Below are 24,430 nucleotides of genomic sequence, written 5' to 3'. Positions count from 1 at the left end.
CTGTCTATCTATCTGCCTGTGGAATGTGTATGTCTACCTAACTCCCTTAGACAATGTCAGTCTACATACCCCCCTCGGAAGATACCTGTCTACCAATACTCTTCCCTCTACATGCCAAAACTAATAAGATAGCTGCCAACCTAACCCACCTCAGAAGGTCTCTGTTTATGCACACAAACTGAACATGTATGTCTATCTACCCCCCAGAAGTTGTCTGTCTACCTGCCCCCTCAGAAAATGTCAGTCGACCTACCCCCCCTTGGAAGATTTCTGTCTACCTATAACACCTCACGGAAAATATCTGTCTACCAGCCCCCTCTCAGAAGATGTCTGTCTACCTACCACCCCCCTCAGAAGTAGTATATCTATCTACCGTACCCTTGGAACATGTCTACCTACCCCCCCTCCCAGTCAGCAGTTGTCTGTCCACCACCTACATAAGTTGTCTATCTACACCCCCTCGGAAGATGTCTGTCCAATACACCACCCTCAGAAGATATCTGTCCTACCCCTCTCGAAAATGTTAGTCTACCTACACCCCAGATAATGAATGTCTACCAACCCCACCTCGGAAGATGTTTGTCTACCTACCCCATGGAAGATGTGTTTACCTACCACCACTCGTAGTATGTGTGTCTACCTACCCCCATTGGAAAATATCGGTCTACCAACTGCCCTTGAAGATGTATGCCTACATACCCAACACCCTCGGAAGACGTCTGGCTACCTAGCTCCCCCCCACGAAGATATCTGCCTTCATACCCACTTCTCTTGGAAGATGTCTGTCAACGGACCCAAATTCAGAAAACGACTGCCTACCTACCCCACCTCAAAAGATGTCTGCCTACCAACCACCCCTCGGAATATGTATGTCTACCTACACTCATTCGGAATATTGCTTTCTACCACCCCTCCCTCTGAACATGTCTATCTACCTACCTCCCTCAGAACATGTCTATCTACCAACATCCCCCACCTCTTATGAAGTCTCTCTCACTACCCCCCCCCCCCCTTCGAAAGTGACACCCTACCTACCATCCTCAGGAAATGTCAGTCTTCCTACTCCCCATACCTCAGAAGGTGTGTCTAACTATCCCCAATGTCTGTCTACATACCCCTAGCCTCAGAAAATACTTGTCTAACTACACCCCTCAGATTATTTCTGTCTACCTACAACCCAGCCTCGGATAATGTCTGTCTACCTACCCCCTCACTAATTGTCTCTCTACCTAAGCTACCTTAGAAGATATCTGTCTACATATCCCTCATCCTCTGAAGGTGTATGTCTACTACCCCTGCTCAGAAGATGTCTGTCTACTTAAAAACCCCTCAGAACATGTCTGTCTAACAACCCCCCCCCCCCCCAGTTGTCTGTCTACCTACCCCCTTGAAGATGTCTGTCTACCTACCCCCAGTAAAATGTCTCTGTACCCATCTTCCCCTTTAGAAGATGATTGTCTACCTACCCCCGTACAGAAGATGCACCCCTTTCAGAAAATGTCTGTCTACCTACCCCATCCACACACGGAAGATTCCTATCTACCCACTTTGGACAATGCCTTTCTACCCCAACTCAGAAATGTCTATCTACTACCATCTCAGAAGATGTCTGTCTACCTACCCCCCATTGAATATATCTGCCTACCCAACCCATCTTTGGAAGATGATTGGCTACCTACCCCATGGAAGATGTCAGGCAACCTGCCCGCTCACTTAGGAAGATGCCTACCTCCCCCTTGGAAGTGGTCTATTTTCCACCACTCAGAAGATGTCTGTCTAACTACCCCCTCTGAATGTATATGTCTATCAACTATGTCTGTTTACCTACTCCCATAAGATGTCTATCATCCCCCTCAGATGGTATCTTCCTATATACTCCCTCCCCTTGGAAGATGTCTGTCTACATACCCAAACTAAGATGATGTTTGGCAATCTACTCCCCCACAGAAGATGTCTGTCTACCTACCACCCTTGGAACATCTATGTCTTTCTACTCCCCGGAAGATGTCTGTCAGTCTGCCCAACTTGGAAAATGTCTGTCTACGTGCCCTCCTTCGGAAGATGTCTATCATCCCTAGCCTCAGAAGAATTATGTCTATTTGTCCCGCACCAACAGTAGATGTCTGTGTACCTACCCCCTTAAGAAGAAGTCTGTTTACCAACCCCCCTTCAGGAGATTCTCAAACCACCCACCAGGAAAGTCTCTGTCTACCTATCCCTCCCCCCCCCCCCTTTGGGAGATATGTGTCTACCTACAACACAACTCGGTAAATGTCTGTCTACCTACCCCTCAGAAGATGTCTGTTTATCCACACCTCCACAGATGATGTCTATCTACCTACCCCCTGCCCCCATCCTCCGAGGATGTCTGTCTTCCTACACCCTCAGAAGATGTCTGTCTACCAACCCCCCTTGGAAGATGTTGGTCTACTTACCCCTCTAGATGATGTCTGTCTACGTACACCCCTCAGAAGATGGCTGTCTACCAATCCACCAATGGGAGATGTCTGTCTACCAACCCCCTCGAAAGGTGCCTTTGTGCCTACCCCCTCAGAAGATTGTCTACCTACGAACACTCAGTAAATGTATGTATACCTACCCCCCCCCCCCCTCGGAAGAAGTCTGTCTAATTATTCCCCACCCCTTGGTAATTTCTGTCTACATACCACTCCCTTGCAAGATGTCTGTGTACCTACTCCCTCTTGAAAGATATCTGTTTACCTACATCTTCTGTGGGGAGGTAGGAAGACACACATCTTCCGCGAGGGGTAGGTAGACAGACATATTCCAAAGCAGGGTACATGGTCAGACATCTTCTGAAGGGTGGTAGGTAGACAGACATCCTCCAAGAGGGGGGGGAGACATTTTCTATGGTGATAATGGTAGACAAACAATTCCAAGGAGGGGTAGTTAGACAGTCATCTTCTGAGTGGTTGTTTCTTAGTCAGACGTCTTCAAGGGGGAGGATTGGTAGACCGACAGTTTCCGAGGGGGGAGACATTTTTCGATTGGGGCCAAATAGGTAAACAGATATCCTTTGAGAGGGAGGTAGACATTTTCCGGGGGGGGGAGATATTTTCGAGGGGGAGAGTAGATTGACATCTTCTGGGAGGGGGAGATAGTATTCTTCCATGGGGGGAGGTGAGTTGTCAGACATCTTCAAAGGTTGGGGGGGGGGGGGGCGGTAGACAGACATCTTCCAAGAAATATCGGTAAGTAGACAGACATCTTCTGTGGGAAGTGATGGTATGTACACTTACATCTTCTGATGGGTTCGGGTAGATAAACAGGCATCTTTCATGATGGGGGGATAGAGCTCCTCGAAGATGGGGTGTAGATGTCTTTGGCAAGGAGGGTAGATAGACATATTCCGAGAGGGGGTTAGATAGATTTCTTCCATAGTGGGGATAGATAGACTTGTCCCGAGTTTGTGAGGTAGACAGACATACAGACATCTTCCTAGAATTTGGAGGTAGACAAACATATTCAGAATGGGCAGTAGACACATTCCAAATGAAGGGAGGCTGTAGAAATCTTCTGAGTCTAGGATAAATGTTCTCTGAGAGGAGGGGCTAGATGGAAATCTTAACAGGGGTGGGGTAGGTAGTCAGACATATTCTGAGAGGAGGGGGTTGATAGACAGGCATCTTTCATGAGGTGAGTTATAGACATCCGCCTGGGGGATAGACATCTTCTGAGGTGGGGATAGGTATCTTCCAGTGGGTGTAGATATCTGTGGGTGGGGTAGATAGACATCTTCTGAGGTGTTGGTTGATAGTCACCTTCCTAGTGGAGGGATACAGATATTTTCCGCCTGGGCTGGGTAGATAGTCTTCTGAAGGGGGGTAGACGTCTTCCAAGGGGGGGTAGAGAGACAGCTTCTGAGGGGGGTAGATAGACATTTTCCAAGGATGGGGGCAGATACACATCTTCTGAGGGGGTAGATACACCTCTTCCGAGGAAGGTATGGATAGATAATCTTATGAGGTGGGTGTTGGTAGGCATCAGCTGAAGGGGGCTAGATTGGCATCTTCCGATGTGGAAGGGTTTAGGTAGGCATTTTTAGAGGGAGGGATTTCTTCCCAGGGGTTTAGATAGGCATCTTCCAAGTGGGTGTAGAATGACATCTCAGAGAGGGGGTAGACAAAATCTTCCGAGAGGGGGTAGGTAGAAAGACATCTTTCGATGGGAGAGTAGGTAAGCAGACATCTTTTGAGTGGGGTTGGTAAACTGACATCTTCCAAAGGGGCAAGGTAGACATATAGTTTCTGAGGGTGGGGCATAGGTAGACTGACACTTTCCGATGTGTGGTAAGTAGAATTACATCTTCTGAAGTGATGGGGTAGGTAGACAGACATTTTCCGAAGGGGTGTAGGTATACAGACATATACCTAGGGGGAAGGTAGACAGACATGTCCCGAGTGGTGGTAGGTAGACAGCCATCTTCCAGTTGGGTAGGTACACAGACATCATCCAAGGAGGTTAGAAGGACAGACATTTTCCATGTGGGGGTTGGTAGACATAAATCATCTGAGGGGGGAGAGACATCTTTTGAGGGGAGGGTACATAGACGGACATCTTCAGAGAGGAGGTAGTCATCCTCCAAGAGGGAGATAGTCATCCTCCGAGAGGGGGAGTAGATGTCTTCCGAGATGGGAGGCAGTTGTACATCTTCCACTGGTCTTAGCTAGGCAGACATCTTCTGAGGGAGGGTATGTAGACAGACATCTTCTGAGGGGGATAACGTCGACAGTCATCTTCTGATCGGGGTGGGTGGGTAGACAGACATCTTCCGAGTGGTGGTAGGTATGGAGACATCTTCTGAGGCTGCATTCGGTAGACAGGCATCATCCAAGGGGGGGTGTTGGAAGACAGATATTTTTCAAGGGGTGGGAAACATCTTCTAAAGGATGCAGTTTGGTAAGCAGTATCCTCCGAGAGGGGTCTAGACATTCTGTGAGGGGGATAACGTCGACAGTCATCTTCTGATTGGGGGGGGGGGGGGGGGGTATGTAGAAAGACATCTTCCGAGGAGTGTTAGGTATGGAGACATCTTCTGAGCCTGGGTGCGGTAGAAAGACATCTTCCAAGGGGTGGAGGGGGGTGTTGGAAGACAGACATCTTCCAAGGGGTGGGAAGCACCTTCTAAAGGATGCAGTTTGGTAGACAGACATCCTACGAGAGAGGATGTAGACATTCTCAGATGGGGAGTGTATATCTTCTGAGAGGAGTGGTAGATTGACATCTTCCGAGAGGGGGGAGATACTTTTCTTCCATGGCGGCAATAGATAGATATCTTCCGAGAGGAGGTACATAGATAGACATGTTTAAATGTGTGGTGAATGTACACAGACAACTTTCGAGAAGGGGGGTAGGTATACAGACATCCTCAGAGGGGGTGGGTTGGGAGACAGACATCTTCCGAGATAGGGATAAGATACAGACAAATCATTCAAGGTGTGGTAGATAAATATACATATTCTGAGGGGTTTAGGTAAACATTCATATTATGACGGGTTGTGGGTGTAGGTAGACAGAAACCATCCGAGGAGGGGTATTTAGGCAGATAATGTCTGAGAGGGTTTATGTAGACTGGCATCTTCTGAGGGGTTGTAGGAGGACAGATATCTTCCAAGTGGAGTGTTGGTAGACAGACATCTTCAGATGTGGGGTGTGGTAGGTAGCCAGACATCTTCCAATAGGGGGTTGGTAGGCAGACATATCATGTGAGGGGATGGTTTAGACAGCCTTCTTCTGATGGGTGGGTGGGTAGACTGACATCTTCCATGATGGGGCGTAGGCAGAGAGACATTGTCCGAGGCAGGGTGACTATAGACATTTTTCGAGAGGGGGGGGGTAGTTAGACAGACTTCTTCTGGGGGGTTGTAGGTAAACTGACCTCTTCAGAGGGGTGGCGTAGAATGACATTTGCCAAGAGGGGTAGGTAGAGAGACATTTTCCGATGGTGGAAAGTAGACAACATCTTCTGATGAGTGTAGGTAGACAGACATCTTCCGAGGGGGATGTGTAGGTGGACATACATGTTCCGATGGTTGGTGGGTACATAGACAGACATATTCCAATGGGTGCGGTAGGTAGACAAACATCTTCCAAGTGCGGGCGTCGTAGACAGATATCATACAAAAGTTCATGTAGGTAGACACACATCTTCTGAGGGGGTGTAGGGAGACAGACATTTTCCGAGGGGTGTACATAGACATACATTTTCCACGTGGGGTCTAGGTAGACAGACATCTTCAGATGAGGGGGGTAATTAGACAATCATCTTCTGGGGTAGGCTGACAGACATATTCAGAAGTATGGGTTGGTAGACAATACTTTATGACTGGAGGGATGTAGAGAGACATCTTCCAAGGGGTGTAAGTAGGTAGACAGACCTCTTCTGTTGTGGGATTTGTAGGTAGGCAGACATCTTCCGAAGCAGAGGTGTTGGTAAACAGACAATTATCATGGACAGGGTTAGGTAGGCAGACATCTTCCCAGTGAAGTTTTGTAGACAGACATCTTCCAACGAGGGGTTAGGTAGACTGACACCTTCTGAGGCAGGGTAGGTAGATAGTCATCTTCGGAGGAGTGTTTGGTATACAGACATCTTCCGAACGGGTGTAGGTATACAGACATATACCTAAGGGGGAGGTAGACAGACATCATGGGAGTGGGGGTACGTAGACAGACAGGTGGGTAGGTATACAGACATCTTCCGAGGGGGATTAGGAGGACAGACATTTTCCATTTGAGGGTTGATAGACTTACATTATCTGAGGGAGGAGAAATATCTTTTGAGAGGAGGGTATGTAGACAGACATTTCAGAGAGAGGGTAGACATCATCCGAGAGGGAGGTAGTCATCCTCCAACACAGGGGTAGATATCTTCCAAGAGGGGTGTAAATAAATATCTTCCAAGATGCGAGGTAGATGGACCTCTTCCGAGGGTTTTAGGTAGGCAGACATGTTCCGAGGTGTGGCATGTAGACATACACCTTCTGAGGAGAATAAGGTAGACAGTCATCTTCTTATGGGAAATGGGTAGGTAGACAGACATATTCCAAGGGAGGGGGGTAGGTAAGGAGGAGATATATTCTGAGGGTGAGTTCAGTACTCAGACATCTTCTGAGGGGTGTTCATGGTAGACAGACATCTTTCAAAGGGGGGGAGACATCTTCCAAAGTATGCATTTTGGTATACAGACATCCTCCAAGAGGGGTGTGGACATTCTCTGATGTGGGAGTAGATATCTTCCCAGAGGAGTGGTAGTTTAACAACTTCCGAGAGGGGGGGGGTTGGGTAGGCAGACAGATATCCTCAGAGGTAGGGGTAGGGAGACAGATATCTCCCACAGGAGGGATAAAATCGAATCATTTGAAGGGGGTAGATAGGCATACATCTTCTGAGGGATTTAGGTAGACATTCATCTTATGACAGGGGAAGGGGGTAGGTAGACAGATCATGTGGGGGGGGGGGGGATATGTGGACAGATATCTTACGAGAGGGGGGTAGTTAGGCAGACATATTCTGAAGAGTTGTAGGAGGATGGACATATTCCAAGGGGGTAGGTAGACAGGCATCTACAGAGGGGGTTAGGTAGACAGTCTTATCAGAGGTGTATAGGTAGACAGACATCTTCTAAGGGGTTTGGTAGACCAACATTTCCTAAGGAGTGGCAGGTAGACAAACTTCTTCCGAGTGTGGGTGGGTATGTAGACAGACACCAGTAAGGAATTGTAGGCTGACAGACATCCTTTGTGATAGATGATAGGTAGGCAGAAATATTCCGAAGGGATGGTTGGAAAACATACATCTTCCAATGGAAGGGGTAGGTAGTCATACATCTTCTGAGGGCTGGGTTTAGGTATACAGAGATCTTTCCAAGGGGGGGCAGGTAAGTAGACAGACATATACTCAGGGTAGGGGGATGAGAGACAGACATTTTCCGAGGGGGAGGGGTAGGTAGACAGACATCTTCTGATGGTTGGGTAGGTAGACAGACATCTTCCGGAGTGGACAGCTAATCGGACTTGGTTTGAGGGAGCTTAGGTAGACAGACATTTCCGATGGGGAGTGTAGGTAGACAGACATATTCTAAGGGTGGGGAGATGAGAGACATTTTCTGATGTGGAGATAGGTAGACAGACGTCTTCTGAGGGGTTGTAGGTAGACAGACATCTTCCAAGCGGGAGCTGTAGGTAGACAGACATCTTCAGAAGGAGATTGTAGGTTGATGGACATATTTTGTGCAGGTAATGATAGATAAACAAATTCCAAGGGGTGGTAGTTTAACAGACATCTTCCCAGGGGGGCTGAGTAGATAGACAGACATCATCCAACGTGGGTAGACAGACATATTCCAGGTGGAGTAGACATCCTCCAAGGGGTAGACATCTTCGAATGGTGGTGAGGGTAGGTAGACATCCTATGAGAGTGGGGTTAGAGATTCTCTGAGAGGGAGGTGTAGATAGCTACCAAGAGTGGAGGTAGATAGACATATTCCGAGTGGGGGGGGTTGGATAGAAATCTTCTGGGGGTTGAAATTTGGCAGTTGGTAGACTGGGCTTTTCTGAGACTGTGTTTGGAAGACATTTTCCGAGGTGGGAGGTAGACAGATATATTCCGAGGCAGTTGGTAGGTAGACAGACTAATTCCAGGGTGGTTGGTATGCTGATAGACATCTTCTGAGGGGGGGGGGGGGGTAGACAGACATCGCCTGAGGGGCTGGAAGACACCTTCCAAAGTTTGGGGGTCTCTAGACATCTTCCGAGACAGGGGTAAAGAACTTCCGAGTGGGGGGGCTAAGTAGGGGTTGGGATAGGTAGACAGACAAATTCCGAAAGGGCAGGTAGGTAGATAGACTTCTCCTTAGTGTGGGGGGGGGGGGGGGGGGCGTGTTGAGAGACATCTTTCAGGGTGATAGACATCTTACGAGGTGGGGAGAGAGTTTTTGTGGGGGTATAGATAGACATCTTCACAGGGTGAGGTAGGTGGACAAACATCTTCCTTAGGGGGGTGAGGTAGGCAGACATCTGACGAGGGGGCAGGTAGACAGACATCTCCTGTGGAGAGTTACGTAGACTGACATTTTATAAGGAGCAAGTAGGTAGAATTACATATTAGGTGGTGGGGCGATGAGAGACAGACAGCTTTCGATGGGGTAGAGGTAGTATGAAATCTTCCGATGTGGGAGGTGTAGGTAGATATCATCTGAGAGGGGTAGGTACACAGACATCTCCCGAGGGGTGAGGTAGGTAGACATTCATATTCTGTGGGGAGGGGTAGGTAGTCATACATATTCTAAGGGGGGGGGGGGGATTTAGGTAGACACACATATTCCAAGGGTGTGGGTAGGTACACAGACATCATCTGAGGGGGGAGGGGCGGTGCAGGTTGACAGAGATCTTCCATGGATGGGTAGCTCGGTAGATATCTTCTGAGGGGGATAGATAGGCATATTTCGAAGGTGGGGTAGATAGCCACCTTCCCAGGGGGGGAGGGGGGCAGATCATCATGGGTGTGACGTCACGTGAGCTGCACTGCTGTTGAAATAGCTTGTTAGTGTTTTATAAATTTTAGACTTCATTTACGTATTTTAAAGTTTTTTTGTGTTATTATTTTTGCCGTAAAAGCAAATTATTAGTGGATATTCATTTATCTCAGTGTTTCTTCCTGTGGTATTGACTCGAGTGGTCTATTATGTGTAAGTGTGCTTCCATGGTTCGTCTAAGCCTCGCGCCTCATCAGCGTGTTTACATTTTGCGGCGTGCACTGCATCTGCAGCGGTTATAAGCTAAGTACTGACGAACTTGTTTGTGCTCTGTAATACGTTATTAAACTGAATAGATTGCAGTGGTGTTGCTTGCCATTTTTGGCGAAATAATGACTTAATAAACTCTTGTAATCGTTCGCTCGCTGTGTTTTATAGAGTTTTCAGTGTGTTGAAGTCGTTTAGTAAATTTCGTGCTTTAGTTTTCAACTGGCGTTTAGTTTAAATTTTTTGGTTTTAGCCAATAATTTTGTGAAGTTTTGCTGGTATTGGTATCGGCTGTGTTGTAGTAGTATTAATACAAGTAGCTGCTTTCTTAGTAGGCAGAGAATTTCGAGACCATAGTTGTTAGTTCTTAAATAGTGCTGCTTTTGTAACTGAACTTTGGTAACGTAGACGTATAGTTTTTTTTAGTAACTGTAAAATTTTATCGTGAGTGAGAAGTGATTGCTATGTCGTAGGTTTGTGAGTAGTGGATTAAGCTGTGGGATTTGTTCAAAGTATTTTCATTGGGGGGAATGCGGTGGGGAAGCCAGTGGTCATTTGAGGGTGATCCTGTCCTGGGAATGTAGAATCTGTAATAGAAACAAGTTAATAGAGGAGCAGGAGCGTAAGATCTGTGCCCTTCAGGTGCAGTTACAATGCGCAAAGGAGGAACTAGATAAGTTGAGGAGGGTGAAGGGTGCTGGGGAATGGGAACTGGCAGTTGACAAGAAGATAGATAGGAAAAGGAGGTAGTCAGACAGTTTTACTTTGCATACATGCAATAGATACGACAAACTGTCAAAGTTGAGCGGAGAGGAGCCTCGTGTAGCTGTATATGGAGGTAACTTGCAGCCGTCCTCAGCAATTAGGAGGCCTAGGTTCTGCTGCTAGGTAGTTACCGGGTAGAGGTGTGGGCCAGCATTTGCAAGAAGTTTTGTGGAGTGAGTACCAGGTCACAAGCATTGTGAAGCCTAATGCAGGGTTGGCTCAGGTGGCTGAAAGCATAGGGGAGTTATGTAAGAATTTTACAAAGGAGGATCAGGTAGTGATAGTGGGTGGTGCTGGGAGCAGTCGCAATAGGGACAGGGGGTATGATGTCAGTGGTGACTTGGTTAAGATAGCTACTCAAACTGGTGGCACTAATGTGCTTTTCGTGCAACTGTTTCAGCATAATGATCGGCCACACCTTAATGCGGCTGTTGGGGGCGTAATTGTGGGGCTGGGGAGGGCAGTGATGGGAGAGGGCATGGATCACATCTCAGTGTTGCCAGTTGGGTCTATCAGTAGGTGGGGTTTCACTAGGCATGGCCTGCACCTCAATAGGTATGCGAAGGAGAGGCTACCTAAGCTTATAGGTGACAGTGTAGTGGGTGGTGGTGGCGGTAGTGGTGTCACTCATGGAAAAATTCCTGTAGTATTTGGTGTTAGAGCTGCACCTTTTTAATACTGAAGTCAGCTGATTGGTATACCAGCTTAAAGGAAGTGCCTCTAAGGTTCAAAAATGGTTCTAATGGCTCTGAGCACTATGCAAATTAACATATGGGGTCATCAGTCGCCTAGAACTTAGAACTAATTAAACCTAACTAACCTAAGGACGTCACAAACATCCATGCCCGAGGCAGGATTCGAACCTGCGACCGTAGCAGTCGCTCGGTTCCGAACTGAGCGCTTAGAACCGCAAGACCACCGCGGCCGGCGTGCCTCTAAGGGCTCTCCTCCAGAGGATGTAATGTTTCCAAGTAGAGAAGGAATTGGCATATTTCATCAGAATATAAGAGTTATTAGAGATAAAGTTAGTGAACTGCTAACAGATGTTAACGCTGAAATTATTTGTATATCAGAGCACCACTTCAATAAATTGATAATTTATAGGCTTCCTTTACCAGGCTACATATTACCTGGCTGTTTCTCAAGGAGTTCCTTGCGGGATGGGGAGGTGTCTCCGTACATAAAAAACAGTACGTTACTTGAGTCCATAGACTTATCACGACACTGCACTGAACAGATATTTGAAAGTTGTGTAGCATTTGTTGAATTTAGTGAAACTCAACTTCTAATTGCTGGTGTTTATAGGGCCTCTAACTCAAACTTCAGAGCATTTTTGCTTAAGCTAGAGAGGGTTCTTGATTCACTTTGTAGGAAGTACCAGAAAGTAGTTATATGTGGGGACTTCAATATTAATTTTGTATATGATTGTGCAAGAAAAAGGGGGGTTGGGTTGTTTGGGGAAGGAGACCAGACAGCGATGTCATTGGTCTCATCGGATTAGGGAAGGATGGGGAAGGAAGTCGCCCATGCCCTTTGAGAGGAACTAACCCAGAATTTGCCGGGAGTGATTTAGGGAAATCACGGAAAACCTGAATCAAGATGGCTGAACGCGGGACTGAACCGTCGTCCTCCCGAATGTGAGTCCAGTGCCTTAACCACTGCGCCACCTCGCTCGGTCCCAAGAAAAATGATGTTGGTAGATCTCCTAAATTCATATGATCTGATGCCAACTGTGTTTTGTTTTTTTTTTTTCAAACTAGGGTGCAGGCGAATAGTAGCACAATTATAGACAATATTTTTATTCGTTCTTCAATACTAGATGGGCATCCTGTTAGTAAAAAAGGGAATGGCCTTTCAGACCATAATGCACAAATTTTAACACTAAAAGGTTTTTGTACTCAACCCAATGTCATATTTAGTTACAAAGAACGTAGGAAAGTCAATCCAACAGCAATAGAGTGTTTTTAAAACTTGTCAAGGAACAAGAGTGGCAAGATGTTTATAGTGCCAATAATACAGATGATAAATACAATGCTTTCCATGGCACATTTCTCATGCTCTTTGAGAGTTGTTTTCCATTAGAACATTCTGAATGGGGTACTAGCAGTAATAGACAGCACAGTTGGCTGACTAGTGGGATAATGATTTCATGTAGAACATAGGGCGAATTATATCAAAATGTTAGAAGTAGTCACAATCAAGCTAAATAAAAATTTAGTTTCAACAGGAAATCATACAAATTTCTTCGCAAATACCTTTCTGAGATTGACGTCTGAAATACTCCTCTGTGATACAAACAAGAGAGAGATTGAGTCAATAACTATATCACTGAAGACTAAGGACTCTCATGGATATGATGGAGTGCCTAGAAGCATATTAAAGTACTGTGCTGCACATGTTAGCCCTGTATTTAGCCATATTTGCAATTTTTCCTTTAGAGTTGGTCAGTTTCCTGACCGATTAAAGTACTCATCAGTAAAGCCGCTTTATGAAAAGGGAGAAAGGGATAATATAGATAATTTTAGACCTACTTCTATGCCATCAGTGTTTGCAAAAGTTACCGAAAAGGCTGTGCATGTAAGGTTAATTGATCACTTGATATCACACAATTTGCTGTCAAATGAACAGTTCGGTTTTAGAAGCCGTCTGACAACTGAAAATGCTGTATTCTGGCGTACAGACGTACTTTCATGCAAAATCGTAAGGTCCTAGCTCTTGTCCAATGCACCAAAGCCGGCAAATAAGGGAATAACCGATAACTAAAACTTGAATAGTACTGCTTCTTACTGGATACTACATCTTCTTAGAAGATATTTCTGTGTTATAATATGATGTTTTCAGTTTTCTCCGCATACCGCAACACGCGACATAATTTTGCAGATGATAAATGTAACCGTTTCAGAGAGAAAAGCGGCCAATGTAAAAATGTGGCAATAAAGTCGATTCGATAGCAAATGACGAAAGCGGGCGGATTTCTGAAGTTTTTACTACGTATGAACAGTTTCCACATTCTCCCGTGCAACGTGGTTTCCAGACGTGGTTTCATGCTGAATCTTTAGGTCGTCGGTCATGTGCAATGTACCAAAGCCGGCAAATAAGTGAATAACCGATAACTAAAACTTGACTACTACTGCTTGTTACTGGCCGATAAAATCTTCTTAGAAGCTTCTTCTGTGTTCTACTATGGTGCTTTTAGTGTCTCCGCATACCGCGGCAAGAGACATAACTTTGCAGACGATGAATGTGACCGATTCAGAGAGAAAATCGGCCAATATGACGATCTGGCGTTAAGTCGATTCTTATGGCAAATGACGAAAACGGGCGGATTTCTCATGGTGTTACAACATATGAAAGCTTTTCTCATTCTCCCGTACAACGTGGCGTACAGACGTACTTTCATGCAAAATCTTAAGATCTTAGCTCATGTCCAATGTACCAAAGCCGGCAAATAAGTGAATAAACCGATATTTAAACTTGAATAGTACTGCTTCTTATTGGCTATTACATCTTCTTAGAAGCTTTTTCTGTGTTCTAATATGATGTTTTCAGTTTTTTCTGCATACCGCAACACGCGACATACTTTTGCAGCCGCTAAATGTAACCGTTTCAGAGAGAAAAGCGGCCAATATGACGATCTGACATTAAGTCGATTCGATGGAAAATGTCGAAAACGGGCGGATTTCTCATGTTGTTACTACATATGAACATTTTTTATATTCTCCCGTGCAACGTGGCGTACAGACGTACTCTCATGCATAATCTTAAGGTCCTAGCTCATGTCCAATGCACCAAGGCGCAAATAAGTGAATAACCGATAACTAAAGCATGTATACTACTGCTTCCTACTTATGATTATATCTTCTTTGAAGCTTTTTCTGTGTTCTAATATAATGTTTTCAGTTTTTTCCGCATACCCCAACACGCGACATAACTTTACAGACGATAAATGTAACCGTTTCAGAGAGAAAAGTAGCCAATATGACGATCTGACAATAAGTCGATTCAATGGCAAATGTCGAAAACGGGCGGATTTCTCATGTTGTTAGTACATATGAACACTGTTCACATTCTCCCGTGCAACGTGGCGTACATACGTACTTTCATGCAAAATCTTAAGGTCCTAGCTCATGTCCAACCGTGCGACTGCTAAGGTCGCAGGTTCGAATCCTGCCTGGGGCTTGGATGTGTGTGATCTCCTTGGGTGAGTTAGGTTTAAGTAGTTCTAAGTTCTAGGGGACTAACGACCTCAGCAGTTGAGTCCCATTGTGCTCAGAGCCATTTCAACTGATGTTTAATGCACCAAAGCCGGCAAATAAGTCAATAGTATAGTTCTGTTTGCTACTTTCGATTACATCTTCTTAGAAGCTTTTTTTGTGTTCTAATATGATGTTTTCAGTTTCTTCCGCATATTGCAATACGCGACATACATTTCCAGACGATAAATGTAACTGTTTCAGAGAGAAAAGCGGCCAATGTGACGATCTGGCATCAAGTCGATTCGATGGCAAATGACGAAAGCGAGCGGATCTCTCAAATTTTTACTACATATGAACAGTTTTCACATTCCCCCGCGCAATGTGATTTCCAGACGTCGTTTCATGCGAAATCTATAGGTCGTCGGTCATGTCCAATATACCAAACCCGGCAAATAAGTGAATTACCGATAACTAAATCTAGAATAGTACTGCTTCTTATTGGCGATTACATCTTCTTCGAAGCTTTTTCTGTGTTCTAATATAATGTTTTAAGTTTTTTTTCCATACCGCAACACGCGACATAATTTTGCAGACGATGGATGTAACCTGTTCTGAGAGAAAAGCGGCCAATGGGACGATCTGGCAACACATTCGACTCTATAGCAAATGACGAAAGCGATCGGGTTTCTCAGGTTTTTACTACATATGAACGCTTTCCACATTCTCCCGTGCAACGTGTCGTACAGACGTACTTTCTTGCAAAATCTTAAGGTCCTAGCTCATGTCCAATGCACAAAAGCCGGAAAATAAGTGAGTAACCGATAACTAGAACTTGACTAGTACTGCTTGTTACTGGCCAATTACATCTTCTTAGAAGCTTCTTCTGTGACTACTATAGTGATTTTAGTATCTGCGCATACCGCGGCAAGCGACATAACTTTGCATACGATGAATGTAACCGTTTCATAGAGAAAAGCCACCAGTGTGACGATCTGTCATTAAGTCGATTCGACGGCAAATGACGAAAACGGGCGGATTTCTCATGGTGTTACTACATATGAAAACTTTTCTCATTCTCCCGTGCAACGTGGCGTACAGACGTACTTTCATGCAAAATCTTAAGGTCGTAGCTCATGTCCAATGCACCAAAGCCGGCAAATAAGTGAATAAACCGATAACTGAAACTTGAATAGTACTGCTTCTTACTGGCAATTACATCTTCTTTGAAGCTTTTTCTGTATTCTAATATAATGTTTTCAGTTTTTTCCGCATACCGCAACACGCGACATAATTTTGCATACGATAAATGTAACCGTTTCAGAGAGAAAAGCGGCCAATGTTATGATCTGGCATTAAGTCGATTCGAACGCAAATGACGAAAACGGGCGGATTTCTCATGTTGTTACTATTATGTACAACTTTGTCATTCTCCCGTGCAACGTGGCGTACAGACGTAATTTCATGCAAAATCTTAAGGTTATAGCTCACGTCCAATGCACCAAAGCTTGCAAATAAGTGAATAACCGATAGCAAAAACTTGAAAGTACTGCTTCCTACTTTCGATTACATCTTCTTAGAAGCTTTTTTGTGTTCTGATATGATGTTTTCAGTTTTTTCCACATATTGCAAACACGTGGCACAAATTTCCAGACGATAAATGTAACCGTTTCAGAGAGAAAAGCGGCCAATGGGACGATCTGGCAATACATTCGATTCGTTAGCAAATGACGAAAGCGATGGATTTCTCAGGTTTTTACTACATATGAACACTTTCTACATTCTCCCGTGCAACGTGGCGTACAGACGTACTTTCATGCAAAATCCTAAGGTCCTAGCTCATGTCCAATGCAATAAAGCCGCAAATAAGTGAATAACCGATCGCTTAAACTTGAATAGTACTGCTTCCTACTTTCGATTACATCTTCTTAGAAGCTTTTTTTGTGTTCTAATAAGATGTTTTCAGTTTTTTCCGCATATTGCAATACGCGACATACATTTCCAGACGATAAATGTAACTGTTTCAGAGAGAAAAGCAGCCAATGTGAAGATGTGGCAATATAATAGATTCGGTAGCAAATGACGAAAGCTGGCGGTTTTCTGTAGTTTTTACTACATATGAACAGTTTCCACATTCCCCCGTGCAAAGTGGTTTCCAGACGTCGTTTCATGCAAAACATTAGGTCGTCGGTCATGTCCAATGTACCAAAAGCGGCAAATAAGTGAATAACCGATAACTAAAACTTGAATAGTACTGCTTCTTATTGGCGATTACATCTTCTTAGAAGCTTTTTCTGTGTTCTAATATGATGTTTTCAGTTCTTTTCCGCATATTGCAACACACGACATAAATTTCCAGACGGTAAATGTAACCTTTTCAGTGAGAAAAGCGGCCAATATGACGCTCTATCATTAATTCGATTCGATGGCAAATGTCGAAAACGGGCGGATTTTTCATGTGGTTACTACATGTGAACACTTTTCACATCCTCCTGTGCATCGTGGTTTCCAGACGTCGTTTCATGCAAAATCATTAGGTCGTCGGTCATGTCCAATGTACCAAAGCCGGCAAATATGTGAATAACTGATAACTAACACTTGAATAACACTGCTTGTTACTGGCCGATTACATTTTCTTAGAAGCATCCTCTGTGTTCTACTATTTTGCCTTTAGTGTCTGCGCATACCGCGGCAATCGACGTAACTTTGCAGACGATGAATGTAACAGTTTCAAAGAGAAAAGCGGCCAATGTGACGATCTGGCATTAAGTCGATTCGAAGGATAATGTCGAAAACGGTCGGATTTCTCATGTTGTTACTACATATGAACATCTTTTACATTCACCCGTGCAACGTGGCGTACAGACGTACTCTCATGCAAAATCTTAAGGTCCTTGCTCATGTCCAATGCACCAAGGCGGAAAATAAGTGAATAACCGATAACTAAAGCTTGTATATTACTGCTTCCTACTTTCGATTACATCTTCTTAGAAGCTTTTTCTGTGTTCTAATATAATGTTTTCAGTTTTTTCCGCATATTGCAATAAGCGACATAAATTTCCAGGCGATAAATGTAACTGTTTCAGAGAGAAAAGCGGCCAATGTGAAGATCTGGTAATACTTTCGATTCGATAGCAAACGACGAAAGCGATTGAATTCCCCAGGTTATTACTACGTATGAACACTTTCCACATTCTCCCGTGCAACGTGGCGTACAGACGTACTTTCATGCAAAATCTTAAGGTCCTAGTTCATGTCCAACCGTGCGACTGCTAAGGTCGCAGGTTCGAATCCTGCCTGGGGCATGGATGTGTGTGATCTCCTTAGGTGCGTTAGGTTTAAGTAGTTCTAAGTTGTAGGGGACTAATGATCTCAGCAGTTGAGTCCCATTGTGCTCAGAGCCATTTAAACTGATGTCCAATGCACCAAAGCCGGCAAATTAGTAAATAACCGATAGCTAAAACGTGAATAGTACTGCTTCCTACATTCGATTACATCTTCTTAGAAGCTTTTTTCGTGATCTAATATGATTTTTTCAGTTTTTTCCTCATATTGCAATACGCGACATACATTTCCAGACGATAAATGTAATTGTGTCAGAGAGAAAAGCTGCCAATGTGAAGATGTGGCAATATAATAGATTCGGTAGCAAATGACGAAAGCTGGCGGTTTTCTGTAGTTTTTACTACATATGAACAGTTTCCACATTCCCCCGTGCAAAGTGGTTTCCAGACGTCGTTTCATGCAAAACATTAGGTCGTCGGTCATGTCCAATGTACCAAAGGCGGAAAATAAGTGAATAACCGATAGCTAAAACTTGAATAGTACTGCTTCTTACTTGCGATTACATCTTCTTAGAAGCTTTTACTGTGTTCTAATATGATGTTTTCAGTTTTTTCCTCATACCGGAAAACACGTCAAAATTTTGCAGATGATAAATGTAACCGTTTCAGAAACAAAAGCGGCCAATGTGAAGATGTTGCAATAAAATAGATTCAGTTGCAAATGACGAACGCGGGCATTTTTCTCTAGTTTTTACTACATATGAACAGTTTCCACATTCCCCCGTGCAATGTGGTTTCCAGACGTCGTTTCATGCAAAATCTTTAAGTCTTCGGTCATGTCCAATGTACCAAAGGTGGCAAATATGTGAATAACCGACAACTAAATCTTGAATAGTGCTGCTTCTTATTGGCGATTACATCTTCGTAGAATGTGCTTCTGTATTATACTATGTTGCTTTTGTGTCTCCACATACTGCGGCAAGCGAGATATCTTTGCAGACGATGAATGTCTTTACTACATATGAACACTTTTCACATTTTCATATGCAACGCGTCTGCTAGACCTCCCCTCATGCAAAATCTTAAGGTACTAACTCATGTACAAGGCACCAAAGTCGGCTAAATATTCAATTTTCGGTAATTAAAACTTGAATTGTATTGCTTCTTGCCGGCTACTACATCAACTTAGAAGCTTCTTCTGTGTTCTACTATGGTGCTTTTAGTGTCTCCGCATACCTCAGAACGCAACATAGCTTTGCACACGATAAATGTAACCGTTTCAGAGAGAAGAGCAGCCAATGTGACGATTTGGCATAAAGTAGATTCGATAGCAAATCACGAAAACGAACGAATTTCTCTGGTTTTTACTACATATGAACACTCTTCACATTCTCCCATGCAACGTGGCTGCTAGTCCTCCCTTCATGCAAAATCTTAAAGTTCTAGCTCATGTCTAAGGCACCAAAGCCGGCTAAAATATCACAAGTCGATAACTGATTTTGAGTCGTACTGCTTCTTACTGGTTATTAATTCAACTTAAAAGCTTCTTCTGTGTTCTACTATGGTACTTTTAGTGTCTCCGCATTCCGCAGCACGCGACATAGTTTTGCACACGATAAATGTAACCGTTTCATACAGAAGAGCGGCAAATGTGACTATCTGACACTAAGTCGATTCGATAGCAAATGACGAAAACGGGCGGATCTCTTACGTTTTTACTACATATGAATTCTTTTCACATTCTCCCGTACAACGGGCTGATAGTCCTCCCTTCATGCAACATCTTAAGGTTCTTGCTCATGTCCAAGGCACCAAAACCGGCTAAAAAATCCAAAATCGATAACTAAAACTTAAATTGTACTGCTTCTTACTGTCTATTACATAAACTTAGAAGTTTCTTCTTTGTTCCACTACTGTGCTTTCAGTGTATCCGCATATCGCAGCACGCGACATAGCTTTGCACACGATACATGTAACCGTTTCAGAGAGAAGTGTGGCCAAAGTAAGGATCTGACATTAAGTCGATTCAATAGCAAATGACGAAAACGGGCGGATTTCTCAGGTTTTTACTACATATGAACACTCTTCACATTGTCCCGTGCAACGTGGCTGCTAGTCCTCCATTCATGAAAAATCTTAATGTCCAAGCTCATGTCCAAGGCACCAAAGCCGGCTAAAAAGTCAAAAATCGATAACTAAACTTGAGTTGTACTGCTTCTTACTTGCTATTACATCAACTTATAATCTTATTCTGTGTTCTACTATGGTGCTTTTAGTGTCTCCGCATATCGCAGCACGCAACATAGCTTTGCACACGATAAATGTAACCGTTTCAGAGAGAGTAGCGGCCAATGTGACCATCTGACATTAACTCGATTCGATAGCAAATGACGAAACGGGCAGATTTATTAGGTTGTTTCTACATATGAACACCTTTCACATTCTCCCTTGCAACGTGGCTGCTATTCCTCCATTCATACAAAATTATAAGGTCCTAGCTAATGTCCAAGTCACCAAAGCCGGCTAAAAAGTCAAAAATCAATAACTAAAACTTGAATTGTAAAGCTTCTTACTGGCTATTACATCACCTTAGAAGCTTCTTCTGTGTTCTACTATGGGGCTTTTAGTGTCTCCGCATTCCGCAGCACGCGACATAGCTTTGCACACGATAAATGTAACCGTTTCAGGGAGAAGAGGAGCCAATGTGACGATCTGACATTAAGACGATTCGATAGCAAGTGAAGAAAACGGGCGGATTTCTTAGGTTTTTACTACATATGAACAATTTTCACATTCTCCCGTGCAACGTTGCTGCTGGTCCTCCCTTCATGCATAATATTAAGGCCCTAGCTCATGTCCAAGGCACCAAAGCCGCCTTAAAAGTAAAAAATCGTTAACTAAAACTTGAATTGTACTGCTTCATATTGGCTATTACATCACCTTAGAAGCTTCTTCTGTGTTCTACTATGGTGCTTTTAGTGTCTCCGCATTCCGCAGCACGCGCCATAGCTTTTCACACGTTAAATGTAACCGTTTTAGAGAGAATAGCGGCCAATGTGACCATCTGCCATTAAGTCGAATCGATAGCAAATGACGAAAACGGGCGGATTTCACAAGTTTTCACTACATATTAACACTTTTCACATTCTCCCATGCAACGCGGCTGCTAGACCTCCCTTCATGAAAAATCGTAAGGTCCTAGCTCATGTCCAAGGCACCAAAGCCGGCTAAAAAGTCAAAAATCGTTCACTAAAACTTGAATTGTACTGATTCTTTTTGGCTATTACATCAACTTAGAAGCTTCTTCTGTGGTCTAGTATGGTGCTTTTAGCGTCTCCGCATTCCGTAGCACGCGACATAGCTTTGCACACGTTAAATGTAACCGTTTCAGAGATAAGAGCGGCCAACGTGGCCATCTGACATTAAGTCGATTCGATAGGAAATGACGAAAACAGGCAGATTTATTAGGTTGTTACTACATATGAACACTTTTCACATTTTCCCGTGCAACGTGGCAGCTAGGTGTCCCTTCATGCAAAATCTTAAGGTCCTAGCTCATGTCCAAGGCACCAAAGCCAGCTCAAAAGTCAAAAATCGATAACTAAACTTGAATTGTACTGCTTCTTACTGGCATTTACATCAAATTAGAAACTTCATCTGTGTTCTTTTATGGGGATTTTAGTGTCTCCGCAACCGCAGCTGGCGACATAGCTTTGCACATGATTAATGTCACTGTTTCACAGGGAAGAGCGGCCAATGTGACGACCTGACATTAAGTCAATTCAATAGCAAATGACGAAAACGGACGAATTTCTCAGGTTTTTACTACATATGAACACTTTTCAGATTCTCCCGTGCAACGTGGCTGCTAGTCCTCCCTTCATGCAAAATCGTAAGGACCTAGCTCACGTCCAAGGCACCAAAGCCGGCTTAAAAGCCAAAAATCGATAAATAAAACTTGAATTGTACCGTTTCTTACTGGTTATTACATCAACTTAGGAGCTCCTTCTGTGTTCTACTATGGTGCTTTTAGTGTCTCCGAATTCCGCATCACGCCACATAGTTTTACACACGATAAATGTAACCGTATCAGAGAGAAGAGCGGCCAATGTGACCATCTGACATTAAGACGATTCGATAGCAAATGACGAAAACGGGCGGATTTCCTAGGTTTTTACTACATATGAACACTCTCCACATTCTCCCGTGCAACGTGGCTGCTAGTCCTCCCTTCATGCAAAATCTTAAGGTCCTAGCTAATGTCCAAGGCACCAAAGCTGGCTATAAAGTCAAAAATCGTTAACTAAAACTTGAAATGTACTGCTTCTTATTGGGTATTACATCAACATAGAAGCTTCTTCTGTGGTCTACTATGGTGCTTTTAGTGTCTCCGCTTTCCACAGCAAGCGACATAGCTTTGCACACGTTAAATGTAACCGTTTCAGAGAAAAGAGCGGCCAATGTGACCATCTGACATTAAGTCGATTCAATAGCAAATGACGAAAACGGGCGGATTTATTAGGTTGTTATTACATATGAAAACTTTTCACATTCACCCGTGCAACGTAGCTGCTAGTCCTCCGTTCATAGAAATTCTAAAGGTCCTAGCTCATGTCCAAGTAACCTAAGCCGGCTAAAAATTCAATAATCGATAGCTAAAACTATTATTTTACTGCTTCTTACTGCCTATTACATCAACTTAGAAGCTTCTTCTGTGTTCTACTATGGTGCTTTTAGATTCTCCGCATTCCGCAGCACGCGACATAGCTTTGCACACGATAAATGTAACCGTCTCAGAGAGAAGAGCGGTTAACGTGACGATATGACATTGAGTCGATTTGATAGCAGATGACGAAAACAGGCGGATTTCTTAGGTTTTTACTACATATGAACGCTTTTTACATTCTCCCGTGCAACGTGGCAGCTAGGCGTCTTTTCATGCAAAATCTTAGGGTCCTAGCTCATGTCCAAGGCAACAAAGCCGGCTAAAAAGTCAAAAATCGTTAACTAAAACTTATAATTGTACTGATTCTTATTGGCTATTACATAACCTTAGAAGCTTCTTCTGTGTTCTACTATGGTTCTTGTAGTGTCTCCGCATTCCGCAGCACGCGACATAGCTTTGCAGACGTTAAATTTAACCGTTTCATATAGAACAGCCTCCAATGTGACCATCTGACATTAAGTCGATTCGATAGCAAATGACGAAAGCGTTCGGATTTCATAGGTTTTTACTACATATGAACACGTTTCACATTCTCCCGTGCAACTTGGCTGCTAGTCCTCCCTGCATGTAAATTCTTAAGGTCCTACCTCATGTCCAAGGCACCAAAGCCGGCTAAAAATTCAAAAATCGATAACTAAATTTGAGTTCTACTGCTTCTTAATGTCTATTACATCAACTTAGAAGCTTTTTTGTGTTCTACTATGGTGCTTTTAGAGTCTCCGCTTATCGCAGCACGCAACATAGCTTTGCACACGATATATGTAACCGTTTCGGAGAGAAGAGCGGCCAATGTGACGATCTGACGTTAAGTCGAGTCGATAGCAAATGACGAAAACGGGCGGATTTCTTAGTTTCTTACTACATATGGACACGTTTCCCATTCTCCCGTGCAACGTGGTTGCGAGTCCTCCCTTCATGCAAAATCTTAAGGTACTAGTACATGTCCAAGGCACCAAAGCCGGCTAAAAATTTAAAAATCGATCGCTAAAACTTAAATTGTACTGCTCCTTGCTGGCTATTACATCAACTTAGAAGCTTCTTCTGTGTTCTACTATGGGGATTTTGGTGTCTCCGCATTCCGCAGCACGCGACATAGCTTTGCACCCGATAAATGTAACCGTTTCGGAGAGAAGAGCGGCCAATGTGACGATCTGACATTAAGTCGAGTCGATAGCAGGTGACGAAAACGGACGAATTTCTCAGGTTTTTACTACATTTGAACACTTTTCACATTCTCCCGTGCGAGATGGCTGCTAGTCCTCCCTTCATGCAAAATCGTAAGGTCCTAGCTCATGTCCAAGGCACCAAATCCGGCTGTAAAGTCAACAATCGATAATTAAAACTTGTATTGTACTGCTTCTTACTGGTTATTACATCAACTTAGAAGCTCCTTCTGTGTTCTACATTGTGCTTTAATGTCTCCGAGTTTCGCAGCACGCAACAAAGCTTTGCGCACGATAAATGTAACCGTTTCAGAGAGAAGAGCGGCCAATGTGACGATCTGATATAAAATCGAATCGATAGCAAATGACGAAAACGGGCAGATTTCTCAGGTTTTTACTACATATGAACAATTTTCACATTCTGCTGTGCAACGTTTCTGCTAGTCCTCCCTTCATGCAAAATCGTAAGGTCCTAGCTCATGTCCAAGGCACCGAAGCCGGCTAAAAAGTCAAAAATCGATAACTAAATTTTATTT

Source organism: Schistocerca gregaria, unplaced genomic scaffold, assembly GCF_023897955.1.
Source record: "Schistocerca gregaria isolate iqSchGreg1 unplaced genomic scaffold, iqSchGreg1.2 ptg000224l, whole genome shotgun sequence".
Classification (NCBI taxonomy): domain Eukaryota; kingdom Metazoa; phylum Arthropoda; class Insecta; order Orthoptera; family Acrididae; genus Schistocerca; species Schistocerca gregaria.
The sequence above is the reverse complement of the archived record's forward strand: the minus strand, read 5'-3'. Positions refer to the sequence as shown.